Below are 24,927 nucleotides of genomic sequence, written 5' to 3' on the forward strand. Positions count from 1 at the left end.
AAATGCACCACAAGTCAAATATCAAATGTGATTTTCATGTGTAGAAGCAAAAAGGGAAAGGAGTAAAGGTTTTTCTCTAAGGTTTCATATATCAATTAATTTTGGTATTAATCCCTATACCTAAGTTTAAAACCCCCAAATCAACCCTCCGATTATATTATTCTCCACCTTCATATACCTAAGTTTTAACACCCCTCATATATCGCACATATTCCCAATGCATTACATTATTAATTCCCGACCCCACCAAGAACAACCCATCACGTCATGAGTTACCCCTCCGACACCTCTCACTTCATCTTCGACCATCTCCTAATGTCCGACAGCCCACATGACATTTCAAGCCCCCCTCACCATTTGATCTTTATCGTCGGGGGGGTGGTTCAAATGGGCGGTATACAAAACCGCGCCCTCCCCTACATGTCAACGCCAGAGCTTTCTGGCCCCCCTCGGGCGAAACTAATAACAACCCCCCCCCCTCCAAATTTTTTTTTCCCTCACTTCCGGTACCATTCTCCGAACCGTTTCCCTCCCACCATTCACCTTCCCCCATGACATTCGTCAGTTAGCTCCACTAATTATAACCGTTCCCTCCAAAATTAACCCGTTAAGCAATTAATTGTTTAGCCATTAATTTAATGGACCCACACCACCTTCAATGGAAAAACCAAATTCATTATATAAATCTCCCTTTCGCTTGTGAACATGTTACTAAATTCATGCATTATCACTATTATTGATTTGTTACAGGTTTGCCGGAACTTCCATTGTTTCTACCCGCTAGCAACGCTATTTGCTTATTCATATTTGGCCTACTGCTTCTGTTCTTGCCTCTAAGACCCGACTCCTCTTTATGTATTGAAACCTCCATCCAATTTTCACTATGGTTCTTAGACGTATTCAAAAATGCATCCAAAGGACAAAGGACCAGAGGAACCTATTAATCCTCTTATCTATCCTCCAATAGATTTGCATCATGTTCCTTTTTCTGAGAGAGACTATAAAATCCACGAAACTCTCTGCGAATTGGACCTCTTTGAGATGTATTGTTGGCTCGAGGATAAGTACATTGACAAGTCCGATGACATTTAGTTGTGGGAGTGAAATTTACCCCAGTACATTTTTCCTTGTACCCACAACACCCCAAAGTTTATTAGAAAGTGTCATGCATCATATTTTCCAAGCGAAAGGGCCATCATTACCCCAACTGGAGAAATTATCTATACTATTACTCCTCAGGCCATAGACCAAATGATGCAAACCCCCACAATAGAGAATGCCACCCCCTTTTCTTATGAAGCACTTGTTGAGTTATACCAGAAATTAGACTTTTCCAAGAGGGCCCAAACTCTTGAGTTGTTCTTGACACAAGATGCCCCATTGCCAAAGAAAAATCCTCCCTATCCCTCCTCTATTTTCCCTGAGAGAGCTAAGAAGATTATCACAGTTGTCTCCTACCTCCTTGGATACTACTATGATCAGTGGGTAGATGAGGCCATCATAGGATTTTTGTCCATTTTCTCTATTGATTTTAAACCCTCCATTGTGTTTAACTTCAACCAATTTCTTGCAGAGTCAATTCATTAGCAACTTATCAAATTCCCAACTGAGGAGGTATTCAAGTATTCTTCTATACTAGTTTATATGTTCTTATACTTTCAGGGAGACAACATCAACCTTGATTTACAAAAGCTGGATGATTTAGGAGTGGATGACAAAACATAAACGATTCTAGAGGTAAAGAAAGTTCTAACAAAGAAGAACTTAGTTGTACAACTGACAGAGAAGTGTCACACTCTAGAGGTAGCAGTTAACAGAATTTTCACTAGCATTGACACATTAAACAAGAAAGGTTTGCCTTCGTTGTTTGTAATCAATGAAAAATTAATGACAAGGGAAGACTACATGAAGAAGCTTTAGGACATTGCCAAGGATACATCTAAGCCCTCAAACATGAAAGTTTCTATGATAAACATAGCGTTTTACGAAGCCATCAACAACATAAGTTTTATTCAACATGAGATAAAACATATTTTTACTGTAAAACCCACTTTTTCTCAGTATACTGAGGTAGATGAAATATACTTCTTAGGTAACCAAGATAGCTATTCAAGATGAAGAACTGTGGGATAAGTTGTGTGAATTTCAGGACTAAAGGACAGATCAACTTCACCAACACAACACCCGAATAGTGGCCACTTAGCAACTGCTCTCCTTCATAGAAGGGCTAGATGTTCACATTCATTCTTTTTTATCGAATTAGTTCTTTTCTGTTTATTCTAAGTTAAAAATACAATGCCGTGTCACTCGGTCATTTATTGTAATATTTTTGTAATTTTGTTTAAATACTTCATTCTGTCAAAGTATTCAGGGTTGAACCCTTGAACCAGTTATCAAAAAAGTTTGTATTAAGCTGGAGCATTTTTGAGATAATAAAAGATTCTGGATTTGCCTCATATGGTCTGTTTCTCAGGGAGTTGTTTTCGTCTTAGTTTTTCATTATGTCTTCTTCATATAAATTAATTCTTTTACAATCATCCGATTTAAAATTTTATTGAATATCAGCTTCATTTTGAAACCTCTGTGAAGTTGTAGTTTAGATAAGAGATTAATTTGCAGAACTATCTGTTATTGCAAATTCCTCTTTGAACATAAATTACACTAGATTTCTGTAATAGTTTAATTATATTATGTTGATCAAGGAAACATTGTTTTTTTTTATTTCTGCTTATAAAAGGTTAAATACTTAGTTTGAATATTAAGCCAATTATATTTCTTCACATTCTACTTATCCATCCCACTAAAATCAAATAACCATGTGCATGTAAAGAACAACCTTTTAGTCTATCTAAGTTTAAAGCACTTGTTGATAAACAGTTCACTAGTCATCCAATGATTAAAATCAACAAAACATTATAGATTCTTTGGCATAACCAATTGACCTTAGATTATCTCAACGAACAACACTGTATATGCCTCTCCCCTAAACTTTTCATTCCTTTTTTCACTTATGGAGCATGAGGATTGTTGTCATGGGTAGAGAAGTCATCTAGTGATTGGTAGGTGAGAGGTATAGACTTCAGGTATTGTCTCCTTGTCCTTTGTTCTCACCTTCTTCTATTTGTTTTTGTTTTTTGTTTTGTTTTTGAAAACTATAATCTTTTTGGAACTGACTTATTGGATGAATGCATGGGTAATCATGATGGTGAAAGGCATGGTGGTGAAGTAACAAATTTTTTTTTGACACAGACTAGTCATCCCCTTGATCTAGGGTCACTTTTCTTGGGATTCCCATGCCATTGTAATTCCTACAGGATCTTCCTCTAGGTTTCCAAAGGATCCTGTAGAAAACATAGGGATTGTGTAAACTGAGCTGGAGGAGTTCATAAATGGAGGGATTGATGGGACAATGAAGGATATTGGATGGAGCAATGAAAATATGGACTGTATAGGTCCTTCTGCTCCTCTCTTATTGCTCTGATCCTCCTCCTGCTGACCTACAAACAACATTTTCAAAGTTTCTCTCTCTCTCTCTCTCTCTCTCTCTCTCTCTCTCTCTCTATATATATATATATATATATATATATATATTGAAAACAAACTAGTTTGCCTCCAAGAGGTTTTCATCCTAGCTGCTTGCTCTGGGTGCCTCAAAAGAGGTTTTTATCCAAAGATCATTTTTTTTCGACACCATTAGGCCACCTTAAGAGGTTTTCAACCCAACAATGGGACTCGGTTGCCTCATGGAGGTTTTCACCTAATTCTCTTTATTTTTTCTTTTTTCTTTTTTTCCTTTTTTTCTTTTTTTATTTTTTCAGGGACTTGATGGGGTAGAAGTTGAGACTTTCTCCACCACCATCACTATTTTTCTAATGCCATTGATGAATTGTTGCTTTGACAAGGGCTTCTTATAGACCTTCAATCTGTACCCATTGACAAGTAAAGGAATAGCCTCTGCATTAATGGTTCTTATCTGTATTGAACCATTATCATGACATTTTTCTATGACATAAGGCCCTAACCATATAGTCCTTAACTTGCCTTTAAAATCCTTGTATTTGGAATCATACAACAAAGCCCAATCACCTTCTTGAAACTATTTGTCCTTTATGTTCTTGTCATGCTAGATCTTCCTTTGAACTTGAGTCACCTTTGTGTGCAGGATGGCCTGCATTCTAAACTAATCTAACCCATTTAGTTGGAGCAATCTCTCTTGTTGTGCCCTGGTGAGATCCAGATCTAATTGTGCTACCATGCTTAAGGTGTTATATTCAAATTTAATGGACAACAAGGCCTTCTTCCCATAGACCAGGTCATAAGGAGTGAATCCAGTGGTGGTCTTCTATGTGGTATTGTAGGCCCAAGTGGCCTCAACTAATATATCTTCCCAGTATTTTTTGCTGCTGCTAATCACTTTGGTCAGAATGCCTTCCAGCACTCTATTGGTTACCTCCACTTTCCCATTAGCTTGTGGGTGGTAAGGAGTGGATGTTCTATGCTTGATCTTGTGTTGGCTTAACAAATTTTCAATCATGTGAGATGTAAACTAGCTGCCTTGATCAATGACCAGTTCTCTAGGGTACCCAAACTTATAAAATACATTTTCCCTTAAGAACTCAACCACCTTCTCCTTTGTTGCTACTTTGATGGCCTTGGCTTCATCCCACTTGGTTAAATAGTTAGTGCACACTATGATGTACTGATTTTTCCTAGATGGAGGGTCAATGGGCCCAATTAAATCCATGCCCCACTTGTCAAATTGCTTGAAAGTCACTTGAGGTTGCAGAGGCATTTCATCCCTTGAGGTAGTTTTCCCCATCCTTTGGAATCGATCACACTGACTAGTATACCTCCTTACATCATGATGAAGAGTGGGCCAGTAATAACTAGCTTGTAGCACCTTGAATGTTGTCCTTTTGGCTGCAAAGTGACCTTAACAAGGCCCATCATGACAGGTTAGAAGGATGTCAAAGAATTCCTCCTCCTTGACACATCTTCTCAGAATTTGATCCAGGCCTAGTTTGAAAAGGTTTCCCCCAATCCAAGTGAATGGGGCAGTTTTCCTCACAATATTTCTTTTTTCTTTGGAAGAAAAATTTGGTGGAAACTTTGCAGAAACCAAGAAATTTTCTCTGTCAGCAAACCATGGAGAGAGAACTGAAACGGTGAATATGTGTTCATCCAGTAAGTGATCATCAACCATTCCTTCCTCCCCTATAGGGAAAGTCAATCTGGATAAAAAATATGCAACAACATTTTCCTTGCCAGGCTTATCAATAATAGTTAGATCAAATTGTTGTAATAAAAGTAACGATCTAATAATCTCGACATTTACATGAGGTTTATTCATCAAGTATTTAATTGCGGCATGGTCAATATGCACAAATGTTTGGTAGCCTGTAATGTAATGCCTAAATTTGTTCAATGAATCCACAACAGCTAGGAGCTCCTTTTCAGTCACTGTGTAGTTCAGTTCAACTTTTGACAGATTCTTACTGATGAAGTAAATGGCATAAGGTAACTTGTCATCTATCTGGCATATAGCTACTCCTATGGCTTTGTGAGAGGCATCATCATGTATATGGAAAGGAAGGGCCCAATTTGGGCCTCGGAGAATAGGTTAGTGGTCAAGTTTTCCTTTAGGGTGTCTAAGGCCTCTTGACAACTTTTTGACCATACAAATTTAGAGTCTTTGGCCAATAACCCAAACAAAGGAGAGCTAACTTGTTGAAGTATTTTATAAATATCCTATGGTATCTAGCTAAACCTAAAAAAATTCTGACATCTCTCTGTTTTTGTGGAGGTGGAACCCTTTGGATGATGGTTATCTTATTTGGGTCCACCTGTAGTCCTTCCTGGGATAATGAATGACCGAGAACAGTCCCTATGTTCATCAAGAACTCACATTTTTCGGGACTAAGGGACAGGTTCATTTCAATGCATTTGTTCGTCACCTTACCCAAGTTGGACAGAGCCTCCTAGAAAGGGTGTAAAATCATCCATATAAATTTCTACTGCATCATGGACTAGCTCGGAAAAGATACTCAGGACCGCCCTCTCAAAAGTGGCAGGGGCATTGCATAGGCCAAAAGGAAGGAACCTATAAGCAAAAGTACCCCAAGGACAGGTGAAGGTGGTTTTATCCTGGTCTTCTGGGCTAATCTAGATTTTATTGTACCTCCTGAACCCATCTAGGAAAGAGAAAAACTTCTTCCCTGCCAGGCCATCTAGCACTTGGTCAATGAAAGGTAGAGGGAAATGGTCCTTCCTTGTTACTTTGTTCAACTCTCTGTAATCAACACAAATCCTCCACTTTCCATTTTTCTTTGGAACCAACACCAAAGGAGAAACACACTCACTATTCGAGATAGGGTAAATGAATCCTACATCCAAGAGCTTTTGCAGTTCTTCTTTGACTATATCCATGAGAGCTGGATTCATTCTCCTTTGGGGTTTTCAGACTAGTTTGCAACCTTCTTTAATATAAATGTGGTGAGTACACACGGAGGGATGCACTCCCTTCATTTCCTTGTAACTCCAAGTAAAGGAATCCATATGTTCCCTTAGCATGTTGCACAACTTTTCTTCTTAGTGTACAAAAAGAGAGGGGTTGATTTTCAAAGTTCTTTCAGGGCCGCATTCTATCGTTTTGACATGGGTAGGGTTTGAATAAGCTAAGCATAGATAAATCTGATGGTTTCTCTTGGTTTCCTTTACTACTTCTTCTAAGGACAAGGTGCTGGAAGTTGGAATTTGGAGTATGTGTTCAATCAAATCATCTTCACCCGACTATCCTCCTCCCATGGCAGTTTCTAGGGTATAGAGTTGGGCTGAGTATATTTCATCTTCTTCCTCCTCTTCTATCCATAAAGGTAGGTCATGTTCTAGAGATGGATGAGTAGGAGGGTACAAGGCCTACAACTTGGATAGATGCCCATTTTTGATAGTCATGTTTCCAGCCCTACAACTAATGTAAGCATCGACAGTGGCTAACCAAGGCCTCTCAAGTGTGAGAGGATAACTAGTAAGCTTGGCCTTAGGCTGGTGAACTAGGAAGCCTATAGGGTACTCCCAGGAGTCAATGGATACCATCACATCCTCAAAAATCCCCTCAGGGGTTACTGTGGAATGGTCCGCAAGTTGCAAGACAGTTGTGTTCTTTCTTAATGAGCCCTGGAGATTGAGTTTGAACATGGTGTCCTTAGTAATGACATTAATGGTAGCCCCAAGATCAATCAAAGTGTGTGGCACAATGGTTTCAGTGATGTGCACATATATTACAGGGCTTATAGGGTCCAAATACATTGGGCAAATTACCTGCCCCAACATTAAGCCAGACAGCTATCCAATGACATTAATGGTAGGGGTGTCTCTTTTTTGCCTCCCTGGATGTTTGAAACACTTCTCTTTAATCAATTTGTTGTAAATAGGTACATCCTTGATGGCTTGGAGAAGTGCAATTTTGACACATAGATTTTTCAATTCACCCAGAAGTTCATTCTCTTCTAGGGTAGGCTGGACTGGATGAGTTAATATTTCAGGAAAGGGTGGTGGATTCAATTTAGGCATGCTTTCCTCTCTTTCCTCCTCACTCTCCCTAGGTGGAGGTGGAGGTTGGTTGTCCGAGAGTACTCTCCCATATCTTAGGTTGATTTCCTGAATCTCCACGACATAATCAGGATAAGATGTCTCTCCACAGTACACTTGATGTGCCTGTCTGTTGTTCAGGTTCGAATTTGGATGGGCAGGCGTTTGAGGTTGTTTAGGTGGAGCAGGGTGTAAAATTTGTGGTTTAGTAGGTGGTGAAGGCAATAAAGTTGGAACATTGTTGTATGGGGGGCCTCCACCCCTGGTGTCACGCCCCTACACCTGCGGTGCTCTTCCAACCGCTTATAGCGAGGTGCGGCACCACCGAACGCTTTCTTTTCACCAATACTCACCTTCGTGGACTACGCCTAATTCACTTGTCCTTACTTAGTTTGTGTTTCGCAACCAAGTAAAATGCATTTATCCTTTATACTTAATGAAGCCCATACTCATTCATTATCCATATGCAATTAACCAAGAACATCAACAATTGCAAACAAGTATAAAGGGAGGGGCAACTCCCGAACAGTCTGCCCAACAATATATTATAACAGTTCTTCAATAATACATCATCAAGTATACTTGGCAAAACTCCAAGTCTATACTTAGAATAATTTACAATCAAGGCATAAGACAGCCTTTACAATACATGTGCCAACCTCATATGGTAGGAGGGTGCTCACCCGAGACACCAAGAACTCCACCTCTAAGTTCTGCACACAACCACCTCAAAACCGCACTCTTGTCAACCTACGACTGGCTCCAGTAAATCTGCGCACTTCCTCCTTGAGCGCATGAGCTATGCACACTTAACTGCACCCTTTTACCCCTGCTCGATGCGTAGAAGAGCTATGCGAGTTCGTTGGATGATTCGATTGATGCCAAATGAGCTCAAGTCCTTTGTTATTTATACACATCCTTGTGTGCGTTTGGAAGGGGTGTCCAACCTTAAGGCCGACCCCATAAACCAACATAACACACCCACATATGCTTCTCCACAAGTCGGCTTAGCTCCCCTTAGCCACCGCATATAAACAAGGTTCAACACTTAGTTTATTTCAAGTGTTCCCCTTATCGTCGCACTTATGTCGCATATGTTCGTCGCACTAGTTCGGAGGTTCATCGCATGTCCGCCCGCTCGTCGCACCAAGGAGCGCCCGCCCGTCGCATGTCCGCCCGCTCGTCGCACCAAGGAGCACCCGCCGTGCCGCGCGCCCGTCGCTCGTCTGCCCGAGTTGCGAAGACCTTACACCTGGGGTGGTGCATTCCACTGAGGCTGTGGCAGAGTATATGGCTGAAAGGATTGGCTGGTTGGCTGGGAATGATACTGAGGTGCAAAAGACCAAGGAGGGGGTGTAGACCAGGAAGGATGAGCAGGGGGGCCCCAAGAGGGAATGGATGTGTTCTGGTTAGGGTTGTAATATGCATGGGATGACCCTTGCATTCCCTGCTGGTATGGCCGAGGCCCATGGGGTCTCCTTTGATTTATGTAGCATAGATGTTTAGTGACCCCTTCAATTCCCTGATACATAGATTTTAGTCCAGGTAGAGAAAGGCACTTGTCTGTGGAGTGGTTTTCTTCATAAACCGAGTAGATTTCAATTAGGTTTAATGGACATTCATTCCTAGGGTGCCTCCTTATGCATCTAGGACAAAATATGGCTAATGCTCTCTCTGCTTCCTCCTGCATTCTCTTGATGTGCATAGTGTCCATCTATAGGGCAAGGGTTTGCAACATTTCACTCTTGAAGTCTTCCAATGTATTTCCAATTTCACCTTTTATGGATGTGTTGGAAGAGGATGAGCTATCCATTTGTTGACTACCCTTACCCTTTTTCCTAGCTGCCCTAGAATGGTTCCTAAATACTATCTTGATATCTTCATAGGGTAGCTGGTAGATGTCCCCTCCTGCTAGCACATTTAGGGTATCCAGAAGATCTTCCCTTACCCCTCGAAGCAGGACTAGATTCAGTGAATCAGGATCAAGTGTGCACTTGGCCCTTTTGTAGCTAAGCTGGAATATTTCTTTATAATCATCTAGGGATTCATCATGCCCCAAGGTCATCTTAAAAGTTTCCTCTTTAGTGTCTTTGGACCTACAGTAGTCTCGATACTTGTTGTTGAAGGCTTGTTGCATTTAAGCCCAAGTTGTGATGATATCCCCAAGTAAACCCATGAACCAGCGCAGAGCTGCATCCTTGAGAGTCGATGGGAATAGTTTCAACTTCTGTGCATCAGTAGTGTAATCATATGTTATGCATATGACAACGAACTTAAACAAGAAAGTGTTTGGATCTTCTGAGGTCATGCCATGGAAATGAGGAAGAGCAGAGGGGATTATGTTTTTCGTCTTGGTATCCCCATTAGTTTCTCTGATGGGAAAGGCACCCTCAATTCTTTCTCTATCTCCTCTGTCATTTCTATTTTCAGCCATTAGGTCGATTGGAATGGGTTCTCCTTCTTCTTCTCCCCCTGTAGCCTCTTCAAAAATCTTTGGTTGCTCGCCTAAGGGGTCCTCCAATTCATAGCTACCAAAGAAGAGGTAAGGTTGGCTGTTTGAAGTGGTGGGGGTATTTGGTAGAAATTTTCTTAAGCTATCCCTATTGCTACGAGGCATGAAAGAATTTTTTTTACTTTGTTTTGCAGTTTTTTTCAAGCGTTGAGACTAATTGCAAAATTGTAATCAAACTGAATGGAAACTAAATACTAAATGAAATCTCATTTGCAGAATAGATAAGAAAGAAAACCAATTTACAATTACTTTTGCAGAAATGAAGCTAATAGCAGAATGTCGGAGATAAGAAATGGAAGAAAGAAATCAAAAATCACATCTTACTTAGACACCTCCCCGATAACGACGCCAAAAAGTGATGAGCACTAGTATTACAACATGAATATTGCAACTCCTGGGGCTACCAACTTTACTTTATGAACCCGGGGTTCTTACAAACTTGGAGGTGACAGTGTTGTATACACAAGTAGATGTGATGGGTCCACTCTTTGTCACTGCTAATTTGGCGATAAACCACTATGGCTTCTCAAACCAGCCTTCTATTGAGTTAGAAGAAGCTTGATTACCAATGAGGAAAAGGGGAATTTGCACTAGCTGAAATATTTCTACTGTAGTAAGGAAAGACTGAATTCAAATGCTTAAACACACCATTCATGTAACTAACTGCTAAGAGGCTTTTCTTCAAAGGAATGCTAAATTAACATGTGTGTAGTCCTATTGTCCTAGGCATGTAATCTAAAATAACCAAACACTCTACTGATGTCAATGTAAATGAACACAATAAAACTTCTTTCCTTTTTGTCTTTTTCGTGTGAAAATGGGAATGCTAAATCATCTTGGTGATGTGGCAGGTGGGTTAGAGATGGTGGTGAAAGGTCAGATGACTTTGGAGGCAAGTAGGGGTCTTCTCCTATCTTCCTAGATGCTTTTTCCACAATTCGTCCTCAAAATAGGCCACTAGAGGTCGTTCTACATGATGTCCTAATGATTCCTATAGGATGTCCTAATGCTCCTACAGGATCCCCTATATTCCTACAGGATCCGGCCTGGAGAAATAAGAGTGATTTGGAAGGTGGTGTGGGCCTTAGGAAAGGTGAATGGTGGGATAAATAAGGCAAGGGAGTGGCTAAGACTAATTCAAAGCTCAAAATAGAGTTTGTAAGATGGCTGGATTTGCTTAACAACCTTGGAAGATTGTTCTTATGGAATGATGAATTGGGTGAGGGACTTAGTGGATTTTGATGATCATGGATGGATGAGGTTAGGTTACGGTTTCTGGTCATGAGATCTCCCTTCACTTTTGAAACTCTTTCACTGCATCAATCACTGGAATTTATCCATGAATCATGTTAAACTAGAAATATTTTCAACCAACTAAGAAAACAAAATTCCATTATCTAGTTGCCTATTTCATGCATGGAAAAAAACTTGCAGAATAATTTGAAACACTATGATATATAATGCAAGTCTGAAGATATTAGAAATGACATTTGAATCCTATTCTTGAAAATTGAAAAGATGTTGGCCTTAGTAGGAGAAAACCCTAAATTCCATAAGAAATCAGAATTCTATATTTTTGGGGCTGCATAGGAGTTCTTTCCTCAAACCATGGTCCCTGAAGGGAGGAGTGAGGCCAAAGGTACCTACTATCAGCTTTTTGGTATTCCTTTATATTTCTAAGCTATTGCTAAAGAAATGCACAAATGGAAGCAAACTAATCAAAGATACAACTACTTGCAATGAAATAATGCTAAAACCAATTCAACCATTAATTTATGAAATCAACTAAGCATACAAGTACAAGAAGAGGAGCCTTTGTTGCTAGGGTTAAGCCCTAACCCAAGAGCTTCTGCCCTTTGAGTCAACTCAGTGCTGGAGCAAGGAAATTCTCATTCTCATTATCATATCATAAAAATTACATAACAATGTCTTCAACAAGTCTTGAACTCAAAAATGCTTAGTGCTCTTACATAAAAAATCTGAATCCTAATGAGGCTCTAGGCCTCCTTATTTATACACCTAAAGTCTCCAACGAATTCCTTAAATCTAGGGAGGCTTGGTTCCCAAACTCAAGATGAACTGGCTCTTTAATTGTCACTGGCTCGACTGCCTTTTGATCTTCATGGCTCAGCTGCTTGCAACTCCGAGCTAGTGTGATTTGATGAGGTAATATTCGAATGAGTGAGGATTAAATGAGGAGGATCTTGTTAGAAAATTATATATTAGAAAGAAATGGAACACATAAAAATATATTGTAGAAATACAAACACAGAAAATTAAAGAGATACAACCTACAGCAGATCCGCTATAATTCCCTCTTCTCTCTCACTCAATCTTCTCTCTCTTCTCACTCAGAATACAGATCTACTTAGACGCAATAAAATTCCTTCATATGTAGTGCGGGTTGCCTTCTAGGGCAAAAAAACCCTAAATTAAACATAAATTCTACCGTTAGATCTCCGCCTAATGAACGGGCCAGATTGACTACGAAATTACAACATTTTACACGGCAATTTTACATCTATTTTTAGCTTCAGGGGCGCTGTCCCCGATTCCCCCACCGGGGGGGCTCCCAAAGGTCCTAGCCTCCCCCCCTGGACCCCCTCTGTAGCGTATATTTTATAGGCGGCGTTTCCGCCACATTACAAACTGGGGTCCAATGTGGCGATACCTCTAAATAAAGAAGATAATCAGGCTCCACACCCAACAATCTCCCACTTGGAGACTGATTATAGCAACTCCACTGCTGCTTCATTTGCTGGAAAATGACTCTTCTTTGGACCTAGCTATTTCTCATCTTCTTCATCATACTTGAAGACCAATTGAAACTGAACATATTCTCAGTTTATCCCTCGTTACAACTTTTGTTAACATATCTGCAGGATTCTGGCTAGTGTGTATCTTTTCCAGCTTCAACTGTCCATCTTCCAACGCTAACCATATGAAATGGTACTTGATTTTTATATGTTTAGTCCTTGAATGAAATGCAGAGTTATTTCCAATATGTATGGCACTCTGGCTGTCACTATATAACCTGCCTAAGTCCTGCTTCTTACCCAATTCATCCAGAAACCTTTGTAACCAAATAATTTCTTTACTAGCCTCTGTAGTAGCAACATACTCTGCTTCCATTGTTGACAGTGCAACAACACTTTGCAATTTTGAGACCCAACTGATAGCTATTCCACATATAGTAAACACATACCCTGTTGTGCTTCTCCTGTTATCTCTATCACCCGCCATGTCTGCATCAACATATCTCTGTAGAGCAATGTTTGAACCACCAAAGCATAATTCTTGATTTGTGGTACCTCTCAAATACCTGAGAATCCACTTCACCACCATCCAGTGTTCTTTCCCTGGATTGTTCATGTACCTTCTTACAAATCCCACTGCATGTGCAATATTAGGTCTTCTGCAAACCATTACATACATTAAGCTTCCAACTGCTGATGCATATGGAACTTTAGACATATTAGCTATTTCTTCCAGAGCCTTGGGACACACCTCCTTACTTAGTTTGAAATGGCTAGCCAAAGGTATACTAACTGGTTTTGCATTCTCCATATTAAATCTTTTCAACACCTTTTCTATGACCTCACTCTTAGACAATGTTAATTTTCGATTCTTCCTGTATCTAGTTATTCTCATACCAAGGATTTGTTTTGTAGTACCCAAATCCTTCATTTCAAATGAGTTCACCAATTTTGTTTTGAGCACATTTATTTCATGCATGTTAGAACCTGCAACAAGCATGTCATCTACATACAATAAAAATATAATATAACTGCCATCATTTTGCTTTTTGAGATAAACATAATGATCAAAGTGACATCTAGTATAACCTTGTTCAGACATAAACATGTCAAATTTTAGATACCACTACCTTGGAGCCTGTTTTAAGCCATACAAGCTCTTCTTCAACCTACACACTAGTTTCTCCTTACCTTTTACCTCATATCCTTGTGGCTGCTGCATATATATCTCTTCCTCCAAATCCCCATGGAAAAAGGTTTTCTTTACATCTAACTGTGCAAGATGCAAATATTCAGTTGCTACTAGACTTAAAATAGTTCTGATTGAAGTCATTTTAACAACAGGAGAAAATATCTCATCAAAGTCTATACCCTTTTTTTGTGCAAAACCTTTCACCACAAGTCTAGCTTTATACCTTTTTCTACCTCCGTATTCTTCCTTCAACTTGTAAACCCATTTATTCTGCAATGTTGTTTTACTTGCAGGCAACCTGACTAGGTCCCAAGTCTGTTTATGTGCTAAGGAGTCCATCTCTTCTTTCATGGTTTGCTCCCACTTCTTCCTAGTTTCTACCTACACTGCTTCTTCATAACATTCTGGTTCACCAGAATTAGTCAACAATACATAATATAATGAAGGAGAGTATCATTCAGGGGGTCTACCTATCTTGGTAGATCTTCTAACACCACTTTTAGGTGTTTGAGGTGCTTGTTTTTGTTGTGGTTGTTCTTCTGGCTGTTGATCATTATGATTTTCAGGCACCATCACTTTTTCTGTGATCTCATCAAGCACTGTGTATTCTTTGTTTTCTTTTTCTTGTTTCTTTTCCTGCAGCTAATCCTTATACACAACCTTTTCATTGAATATGACATCTCTGCTCGTAACGATTTTGTGTTTTTCATAATCATAAAAGTGATAACCAAAATCATTAACACCATATCCAATAAAAGTACATTTCTTCAATTTTGTCTCAAGGTTTGTTCTATTTTCTTTATTAATGTGGACAAAGGCTTCATAACCAATTTTTTTAAAAAATGAGTAGTTTACCTTTTTACCTGTCCATGCCTCCTTTGGAATACCACCATCCAAGGAACTTGAAGGCCCTCTGTTTATTAAATAAACAATAGTATCTACAGCGTCTGCCCAAAATTGTAAAGGCAATCCTACATGCAATCTCATGCACCTTGCACGCTCCATGATTGTCCCATTCATCCTTTCTGACACACCATTTTGTTGTGGTGTTCTTGGAACTGTCTTCTCTTTGTGAATTCCATTTTCTATATAGTACCTATCAAACTCTTTGCTGCAATATTCACCTCCAATGTCTGATCTGAGACACTTCAACCTTTTTCCTGTCTTATTTTCAACCAAAGCTTTCCATTTCTTGAAAGTATCAAATACATCATATTTATTTCAAATACAATAAATCTATGTTTTTCTAGTTGCATCATCAATAAAAGTAACATAATAGCGAGAGCCACCGAGAGATGATACCTGAGCAGGTCCCCATACATCTATATGCACAAGCTCTAATTTTCGCTCTTCTTTTCTTTCCCAACTTTGAGAAAGCTGACTCTCTACTGTTTTCCATAAATACAATTTTCATAGAAATCCAAATCAAAATGCCTCAAACCTGGCAACAAATTTCTTGAGTGAAGGATCTACATCCCCTTCTCACTCATGTTCCCAAGCCTATGATGCCATAATGCCGTATCTGCTCTTGTAGAGGTTAAAGCATTAACAGAATTAGAAATACCATTGCATAAATACAATGTACCAACCTTTTCTCCTTTTGCTATTACCAGGGCTCCTTTAGTGACCTTCCAGGTTTTATCTGTGAAAGTAGCTACATAGCCTTCACCTCCCAACTTCCCTGTTGGAATAAGATTTTTCTTCAGATCTAGAACATGCCTTACCTCCTTGAATAGACATTGATTTCCATTATGTTGTTTTATGAAAACCGTACCCATTCCAATGATTTTACAGGGTTTATCATCACCCAGTTGAACCTGTCCAAAATCTCCTTGAACATAATCATGAAAATGTTTCCTATCAAGTGTGGCATGGAATGAGGCCCCTGAATCTACCACCTAGGTATCAATAATATTTTCTAAAGAAAGAATCAAATCATCTTGCAACACATCATCTATCACATTCGCTTCATGATTGTTTTCTTGTTGCGCGTCTCCTTCTTTTTCCTTCCGAGACTTGCAGTCTTTCTTTAGGTGTCCTTTCTTCCCGCATTTCCAGCACACTATCCCTAATCTAGACTTGGATCTGCCTTTCCTTGACTTACTGCGATATCCTGGGCCCTTTCCTCTTTCCATTTTTATTCCCCTAGTCTCTTCAGTCAAAGCATTACCTAATGTCTCACCGGAGCTTTTCCGTCGCATTTCCTCGCTAAGGATTGCACCGACAACATCATCAAACTTTAAAGTACTAGATCCAGAGACAGAGTTACTGATGGCCATAACTAAACCATTCCAACTTTCTGGCAATGAGCACAAAAATAACAGATCCCTAACTTCATCATCAAAAGCTACCCCTATAGAACTTAACTGACTAGTAACTGTATTAAATTCATTTAAATGATGAGCAATAGATCCACCTTCTGACATCTTCATATTAAATAAACGCTTCATAAGAAATACCTTATTTGAGGTCAAGGGTTTTTCATATAGTTTGGCCAATGTCGACATTAAGCCCTTTGTTATCGTTTCCTTTGAAATATTAAAGGCTACTGACGCCACTAGGCATAGCCGTATTGTTCCAAGTGCCTTTCTCTCGAGAATATCCCATTCTGTGTCTGTCATACTCATCGAATTCTTTGCCTTTCCCGTCAATGGTTGGTACAGATCTCTCTAATACAAATAATCTTCCATCTGCATCTTCCACAGTTGGTAGTTTTGGCCATTAAATTTTTCTACTCTAAACCTACCATCTTCTGCCATTGCTCCCACTCGAATGAGGAACCCTTTTCTCTTGTGAATTAAACACCCAAATAGACCTTCGGCTCTAATACCAGTTGTTAGAAAATTATATATTACAGAGCAATGGAACACATAAAATATATTGCAGAAATACAAACACAGAAAACATATAAAACAAGAGAGACACAGATATACGTGGTTCACCCAATTTGGGCTACGTCCATGGAGAAACAGCCAATCCTTCCTTTTATATTATCCAGTAAACTGAAGAGATGCAACCTACAGTAGATCCATTGTAATTCCCTCTTCTCTCTTGCTCAATCTCCTCTATCTTCTCTCTCAGAATACAAATCTACTTAGATGCAATACAATTCCCTCATATATAGTGAGGGGTTGCCTTCTAGGGCAAAAAACCCTAAATTAAACATAACTTCTACCGTCAGATCTCCACATAATGAACGACCCAAATTGACTACGAAATTGAAACATTTTACAAGGCAATTTTACATCTATTTTTAGCTTTGGTGGTGTTTCCCCTGATCCCCCCGCCGGGGGGGCTCCCAAAGGTCGCAACCGCACCCCCTGGACCCCCCATGCAGCGTATATTTTATGGGTGGTGTTGCCGCCACATTACAAAATAGGGTCCAATGTGGCGATACCTCTAAATAAAGAAGATAATCAGGCTCCACACCCAACAAATCTATCTCCTACAATCTTGCCTCCTTGTCTCATTCGATTTTTTTCCCTTAATTAGCCAAAATTGCCATGATTTTCTCTCAAAAACCTGTAAGTAAGGCACATTAGTCCACTAGACATAACATCTTACTTTTAATCATCTCATTAAGCAAAATATGATTAAAATATGTAAGTAATTATGAGAAGAGTTGATTTAAATAATCTTGGAGGTGTATTAAGGTCCATATAGTTACCCAATGATGAGGCTCATCACTATGCTTACCTGAATTCAGATAGGAAACATGAACACAATGGATTTTAATAGAGGGGGAACACTCTGTAGTACTCGAAGGGAGAATCACCACCATTTCTTTGATATTCTGAAAGGTCTATATATTAAAGTTATACATCTTGAAAATACATGTAGTTCTTTCATAATAATTATGAACCTTTGTCAAATGTCGCTTCTCACTATTTATCTGGAGAGGGGAGCGTTTTTATGTTTGTTACAACAAAATATCTTCTGCTGAGTCTCAACAATCAGATTGAGTAGCTGTCTTAGCTAGGGATGGCTTTGTGACCCAAAAACATTACAAAATATGGATTTCCTCATTAAAGGGAGGCACCTTACAGGATAACAAATCAGTCAACAATCAAATGAACACTTTAATAAAATATCTTCGTGCCCATCCCTGTGATCGTCGATGCTTCAGGTTGAATTTTTCTCATGGTCAGGCCTCCTGTGTTACTCAATCGACTCCCATTGCTTCTACTTTTATTACTTGAACCATTCATCCTTTAAATCTGGGAGTGGGCACTATCAATTTCATGCCACAGTACTGAAGAAGAGGACCCTTGGGAAGTACTTCATCTTCCCTCTGTATGGGGGCACCATGTTGGATAATAAATTCCTCTCGACCTACTAAGCCCTTGTTTACTTCTGTCAACGTCAACCTGGATTTCATGTCACAAGGGGCATGTCTGGGTTTTTCCATGTGGGGTTTGAATGCTCCATCCCCTTTATTAAATTCCATAGCTGTCGACCCACCTCGCCTTAAAGTTCTGCACTACCTAGTCGTGGAGTTCTCAAATCTAGATTTTCCATTAAAAGCCTTTACATGACGAAGCCTTCAGATCCACTCCAGCCTCTTTTGCTTCATGTGACTTTTGGACTCCCCTCTAGGCGTCTTTTTCCTTTGTTACGTGGAATACCGCATACCGGCGATTTATAATGCTTTATCTTTAGTATCTCTCCACTTGCGATCACCGATTTGTGGGTTTGGGCCTACCCAGGATATCACAATTGCAATGCAGGAGAGAGAGCCTTTTTACCTGCCTTCATAGCGCTGCCCGATTGTCTAGACGTGAAACTTTCATAAGGTATGACACATAAAATATCGCATCCAGGAGGGTCGTTCATATATCACAATCGTAGGTTGGAAGGGACTTCGGTGGAGGAGGGACTTTTCTTTGTTCGATTGTCGATTGTCGATTTGCGATGGGTGATGTCATTGCTGCCACGTGTCACTTTGTGAGAGGTGACACGTTTCACCCGAAAATGCCCCCTTAAGACCCCTAAAAATGCCAGATCAACATGCTACGTGTCCTACATAATGCCATGTGATCTCCGTACTGCCACGTCATGATGACGTCAAAAAACATATGGATTCATAGGGACCAGTGGTATTCCGTCATGTGGCCCCCTGGTGGAGAGAGAAAAGGGCTCGCTTGACCTTGGTTTTTCACTGCAATCCTTTGTTAAATGGTTTACAACCCCTCCCGATGCTTTACACTATATCGGTACTTCTCCACTTCATAATCTTTTTAACCCCAGTCCCGTCGAGAATCATCGATCACCGATATTGCACGACCTCCAATGTTGGGAGAAATTCAATATGCGGGACCTTCCCACCACCGATAAGCCGCTAGACTGTGCCCCAGGGCCCTCTGATCACCAATCCTCCTTACCTTGGACCCATTGATTCTTCATTTGCGATATCGGCGATTGGCTGATCACAAATTTTGATGTCTTCCCTTACTGCTACTTTAGAAAAGCCCTGATTGCAATTTGCGATGAGCCTGACCCTTAGCCATTTTTGCTTTATTTTATGGCTTTGAAAGAGTATCTTCAATCTGCTCTAACTTCTGATCCAGGAGTCTGTTTTTGGACTTCCACCTATCCTTGGAAAGCTTGTTTCAAACAATATCTAGTGGAGAGGGTATGATTTAGCTTTCAGAGCTTATGTGGTTTCTAATATGGCTGCAAATATATATGCTCTTTGGTACTCTTTGTACAACTAGAACTCTGTTTTTAGAAGGTGACAACACCTGGCCTGTCATGGTTACTCTCGTTGTGGTATTTGTTAGTTACATTCAAGTTTGGTGTTGGCATCTATATAATCAAAGTATTATCAAGAACCTTTAATGATATCATTGATTAATTAGTAAATATTAGTCCCCATCACAAACTAGGTAATTGAATTGGTGCCTAGGTTCATCATACTCAAACCTTAGTAGAAGCAAGTATAAGGGGATGGTAAGTCGAGAGCACCATATCCTATCAACTAGACTAAAGTATCAACACATCATAATGTTTCTAATTATGTTGACATCATATCAACTAAATATTACTTATAACAAGTCATGAAAGATATATTCATCAGATTACATGTCTCAAATCAAGTAAATATCTAATTAGTGACTATTCCAAAAAGAGTCCACCCAACCATATAAAACACCCAAGTCTAGTAAGAGGGTAGTTAGTATGTAATGTGAAGTTTAATAATTGCTAGAAAAGAGTACAACACATATTAACGTGCAATTCATCAACAATTAGCCACCAAGGGAAACCCTAACAATCATCCATAGAGGATGATACTTGTAAGCATTGGCTAGCGATGATTAGTGAAGAGCTAATAATCTATATATAATAATAACATTTCCTACCATAATCATCCAAATATCTCCCACAACACTCACATGCACCATGACTTAATGCACTATTAATCCTCGATTACTCCACTTTCAACTCTAATATATTTCATGTAATATCTACAATAAATTTCTCGATGAAGGAGTCTGACAATCCAAAGGAGGAAATCAAGTTATTGTGGACTACTTTTTTTTGAAAGAATGAAAAACAATTGGAAAGTTTCTTGCTAGCATTGCTAGACAATATATTGAATTGTTAGCATGCATCCTCTCAAATATTGTAGTAATGTGCTAGAATTTGTACTAATTGCATCACTTATAATGAGACCATATGCATATAATGTTTCCTAATCGAAGAAATTTCCACAAAAACTAATAAGAACATCTTCTTTTAAAATCAATACTTCCTCTTAAATATATGGATTTTCTCCAAATTTATTCTTTATAATTTCTATAAAATTTGTAATAATAAAAATCCCTAAATTAAAAATAAAAATAAATAAAATTTTGAAAAAAACCATTAAAACCAAAATACCAAAAATATGCACAAGTTGGAAATATAATTTCACCTCAACAATATTATTGCTAATACAATTTTAGCTAACAATTAGCTAACAATATTTTCGCTAATATGTAAGAATCCAGACATCATTATCCTTTAACTTGGACATGTTAATAATAACCTTTCGTTTTCTCTTTAATCTTAAGAGAACAATAAAATTTTCCTCTAAATATCATCTCCTAATATTATTATTGGTTAATACCCTTGCCTTATACATTTCCGCTGACATCTATATGATTGGCATTATTTGGATATTAAATTGGGGATTGGCATTATTTGGATATTAAATTGGGGTTTAATTATTAAGCCATGAAATTATTAATATCTTCTGGATCGACAATGTAGTGCAACATCCATGGTGGATTAAATTTCAGCCCATCGCTGACTCTGTTTCAGGCGCAGTTGAGGATTTAGGCTTAAAAGTTTGTAACTACAATGCACTTTTGGGAAATCACCCCCTGTAATTTCCAACTTTGATTCCCATATACACTCTCTCTTTCCTTTTTTTCCCGGAAAAACATATACAGAATCAAAGTTTGGATGTCAAAGTAATCGAACTAAAAGCCCATAGCATCCTTTGATAACGTTTCTGCATGGCATTTTTGAGCACTGTGGTACTTCCCTAGTGCATTTCGAGCTTCAATTTGTGTTATAATACACAAATTAGGATAATCTCTCTTATTAGTTCCTGCCTTGCAGGACTATAACGATCACTCGGTCGTTCAACGACAATTAAGCCATTGTTTGACTATTTTTTTTTTCTTACTTATCACAATTTAACCAAAGTTTTAATAACGGTATGCTGAGAATATTCATTCAATAATATGTTAACATAAGTTTGATTTTTGAGGTCTTATTGCAGGCCAAGATATATAAATCATTAAAAGTTAAGATATAAGTTTTAATATCATTTAATTTCATTAAAACTTTGAAGTAATGTTAGTTTGGAGTTAGCATTATTCCAAGGCATTTAATGTTTGTAGGTCTTATTGTGGGCCAAGATATATAAATCATTAAAAGTTAGGATATAAGTTTCAATATCATTGAATTTCACTAAAACTTTGAAGTAATGTTAGTTTGGAGTTAGCATTACTCCAAGGATTTAATGTTTGTGGCATCATAATACATTTACATTTCTCAAATAGATTTGTACATGCACAACTGCCACTGTCTCTTTTTGTCAACAACTACTTTTGTCCACCTGCAACAATTGTCGTAAACTTGCCAGTGCTGTCACTGTTGTCAACCAACCTTTCTTGGTAAGTAATGTTGCTGAGATATCGCCGCACCAGTAGAAAGATCTCATTGCCCTTCAATTCTTGAATACAAGTGTGGAAAACTCCTTTGGTAAAGTCCTTCAAGTCCTTCAGCTTCCTGAGAAATTCCAAGGCGAGTATGAGGTACTTCAAGTCCTTCAACTTCCTGAGAAATTCCAAGGCGAGTATGAGGTCAATCCTAGTCTGAACAAACAACATGTAAGTCATTCAAACAAAGCAAACAACTATCTATAGAAATTTCAAACAAATCAACCAACTATGTATAGAAATTTCACTCTGTAACTCTATTTATTTGAAAATTTTTACTCTAATGAATGCAAATTTTCATATCTTTGCATATCTCTGCATGAATAGCCCTATGCGTTTGTATTGTGTTGTGCTCTTCTTGAAAATTCAGCATGTCCCTCTGGCCAAGAGGGAAATCAATAGAACTATCTGACCATCTGACCAAAATATGTAAGGAAAAATTGAAAGAGTTCATAAGTAAATAACAAAAAAAACAAACCACTGTAAGAGTAGAATTATATAAAGAATCAATTTAATTTTTTAATTTTTTTATAAGGAAAGAGGGTTTGCAAATAAAAAACAAAAAATATACATTGTTGCAATAATCTAATTGTAAAAAAAAACAGATTGCTTTTTTTGGTTATGCCAATTCCAAAGGTTGACAAAAGTCCCCTTCGATTTTTACACAGACAGACTCGCCAAATGTTCAAAATTTGTCAAATACCTCCATGAATTTTGTTACGGTTCTAGAATGGTGAATTGCATACAAACTTGGCTTATATACAGACAGACTCGCCAAATGTTCAAACTTTGTCAAATAACTCCATGAATTTTTTTACGCTTCTAGAATGGTGAATTGCATACAAACTTGGTTTATATGGGTCTGTGTTATTAACCCAAAAACACAATGAAAACTACAATACCCAATTTCAATTTCTGAAATCCATATTGAGGTGCTCTGTACACCAACCTTGCTTCAAACATAAAATTTCCATATTCATTATAGAATTAAGAATTCTATGAAACTTACCTGAAATCCCGGGCGGTGGGAAAGACCTTAGTCTCGCGAGTCCTTCGTCGAGGATTGTTGGCTTTCCGAAAAGAGAGGCATATCACAGGGAGGATTGTTGGCTTTCTGAAAGGATCCAAAAGCAGATCCATACCCAGCTTATAAAGACCCAGTACCTGGTTACCACCCCATTAGCACTCAACACAGGCAGGAGCATCAGTTGTCATGCGATCGAGCTTAAGGAGGGGGCACATTATCTGATCTGAATTAGAGCCCATCGAAGCCATGAGGAGTTGGCCCTCTATAGTATATACAAGTATATAAGTATAGAATATGATTTGATTTTGAGTTCGGAAAGCTTGGGGTTTAAACATGGCTTTGTAGTCTGTGTTTATTAGGCACACATGTTCTTACCATGGCTGGGGATTTCCACATCAATCGTCACAACAACGACATGAAGATAAAAGTCCATCAATTTAATTCACCTTTATGCTATGAAGAGAAAGTAGAACCTACTTATACAGGCCTCAGAAACTTGATTAGGGGAAAACTTACTGCAAGATAACAAAAAAATGAATTCTAAAGGTCCACTTGATAAATAATTGGCTTGAGGACCCGCAATTCCCATCTTGAGGAGCGTATAGAAAAGGCAGAGCCTCCTGCTTCTGCTTCTCCCTCCCTGTTTGTACATGTAGATGCATTTTCCTGAATGTGTTATAACCAAAATAAGGGCACCCAATTGTATCAATGGTCGAGTAATCCATGGAAATGCACCAGCCTTTAGCTAGAACATGATGTAGGCTTTCAGGGCCTCTTTCGTTGATGCTTAAACTGGTGCTTTGAGCTCTCGACTTGGAACTGAGCGGCGAGGTGATGGCTTTGGATATATCGGCTCCGGAACTGGATATGGAACTACAATTTCATTTGTTGTTTTGTGGAAATAAGTAAGAAACACTCCTAACATCAGTACTCACATACACTGAAAAAGGAGTCTACAGATTGGATCTATTTCTAAATATCTGAAAAGTAGTAATAGCGTATTATAATATAAGATGACTACTCCAATAATGTGAGAAAAGTTGTGTTACTGGTTTCTCAATATGCCACTGTCATAGCTCAGAGCATGACACAGAAAGACTATTTGATAATGACGAATTTGTTAGTTCTTCTCTATCTAGTGCAGGTGCATACCTACCCATGCCGACTGGTGCCTACCCACTTCGCCTATTCTATCCACTCGTACTTAGTTGCTTCTTCTGGGCTAGCCTGCTCTTCGATATATTTTCCGCGGGGTGGTGGAGCTGACTCACTTCTGATCTGGATTTAAATAGGAATGCAACAAATTATAGAAATAACCATAAATAAAGAGATGTAGCAGAAATAATACTTCATTTCATTAATATAAAATATTGAAATATGCTTACAAACAGAAATGGAAATAAACCAGCTAAGGCGATGGTAGCTTATCTCTAAGAAGAGATGTGGCGGCTACATGCCTCTGAACTATGTTACAATGAGGCTTGAGGGCCTATTTATTGTTGAGAAACAATGGAAAACCTTAAACATCCAAATACCTAACCCTAGGAGATGAAACACCAAACTGTGGGCCCTGTTTGGGTAAATTGGTACATCAACTTCCTGGGGTCGTAACTTTGGCAAACGATCTCTGTTTGGCGCTCACA

This window comes from Pinus tabuliformis, chromosome 7 (assembly GCF_031772625.1).
Source record: "Pinus tabuliformis cultivar Carrire ecotype Pingquan chromosome 7, CPIR1, whole genome shotgun sequence".
NCBI lineage: Eukaryota > Viridiplantae > Streptophyta > Pinopsida > Pinales > Pinaceae > Pinus > Pinus tabuliformis.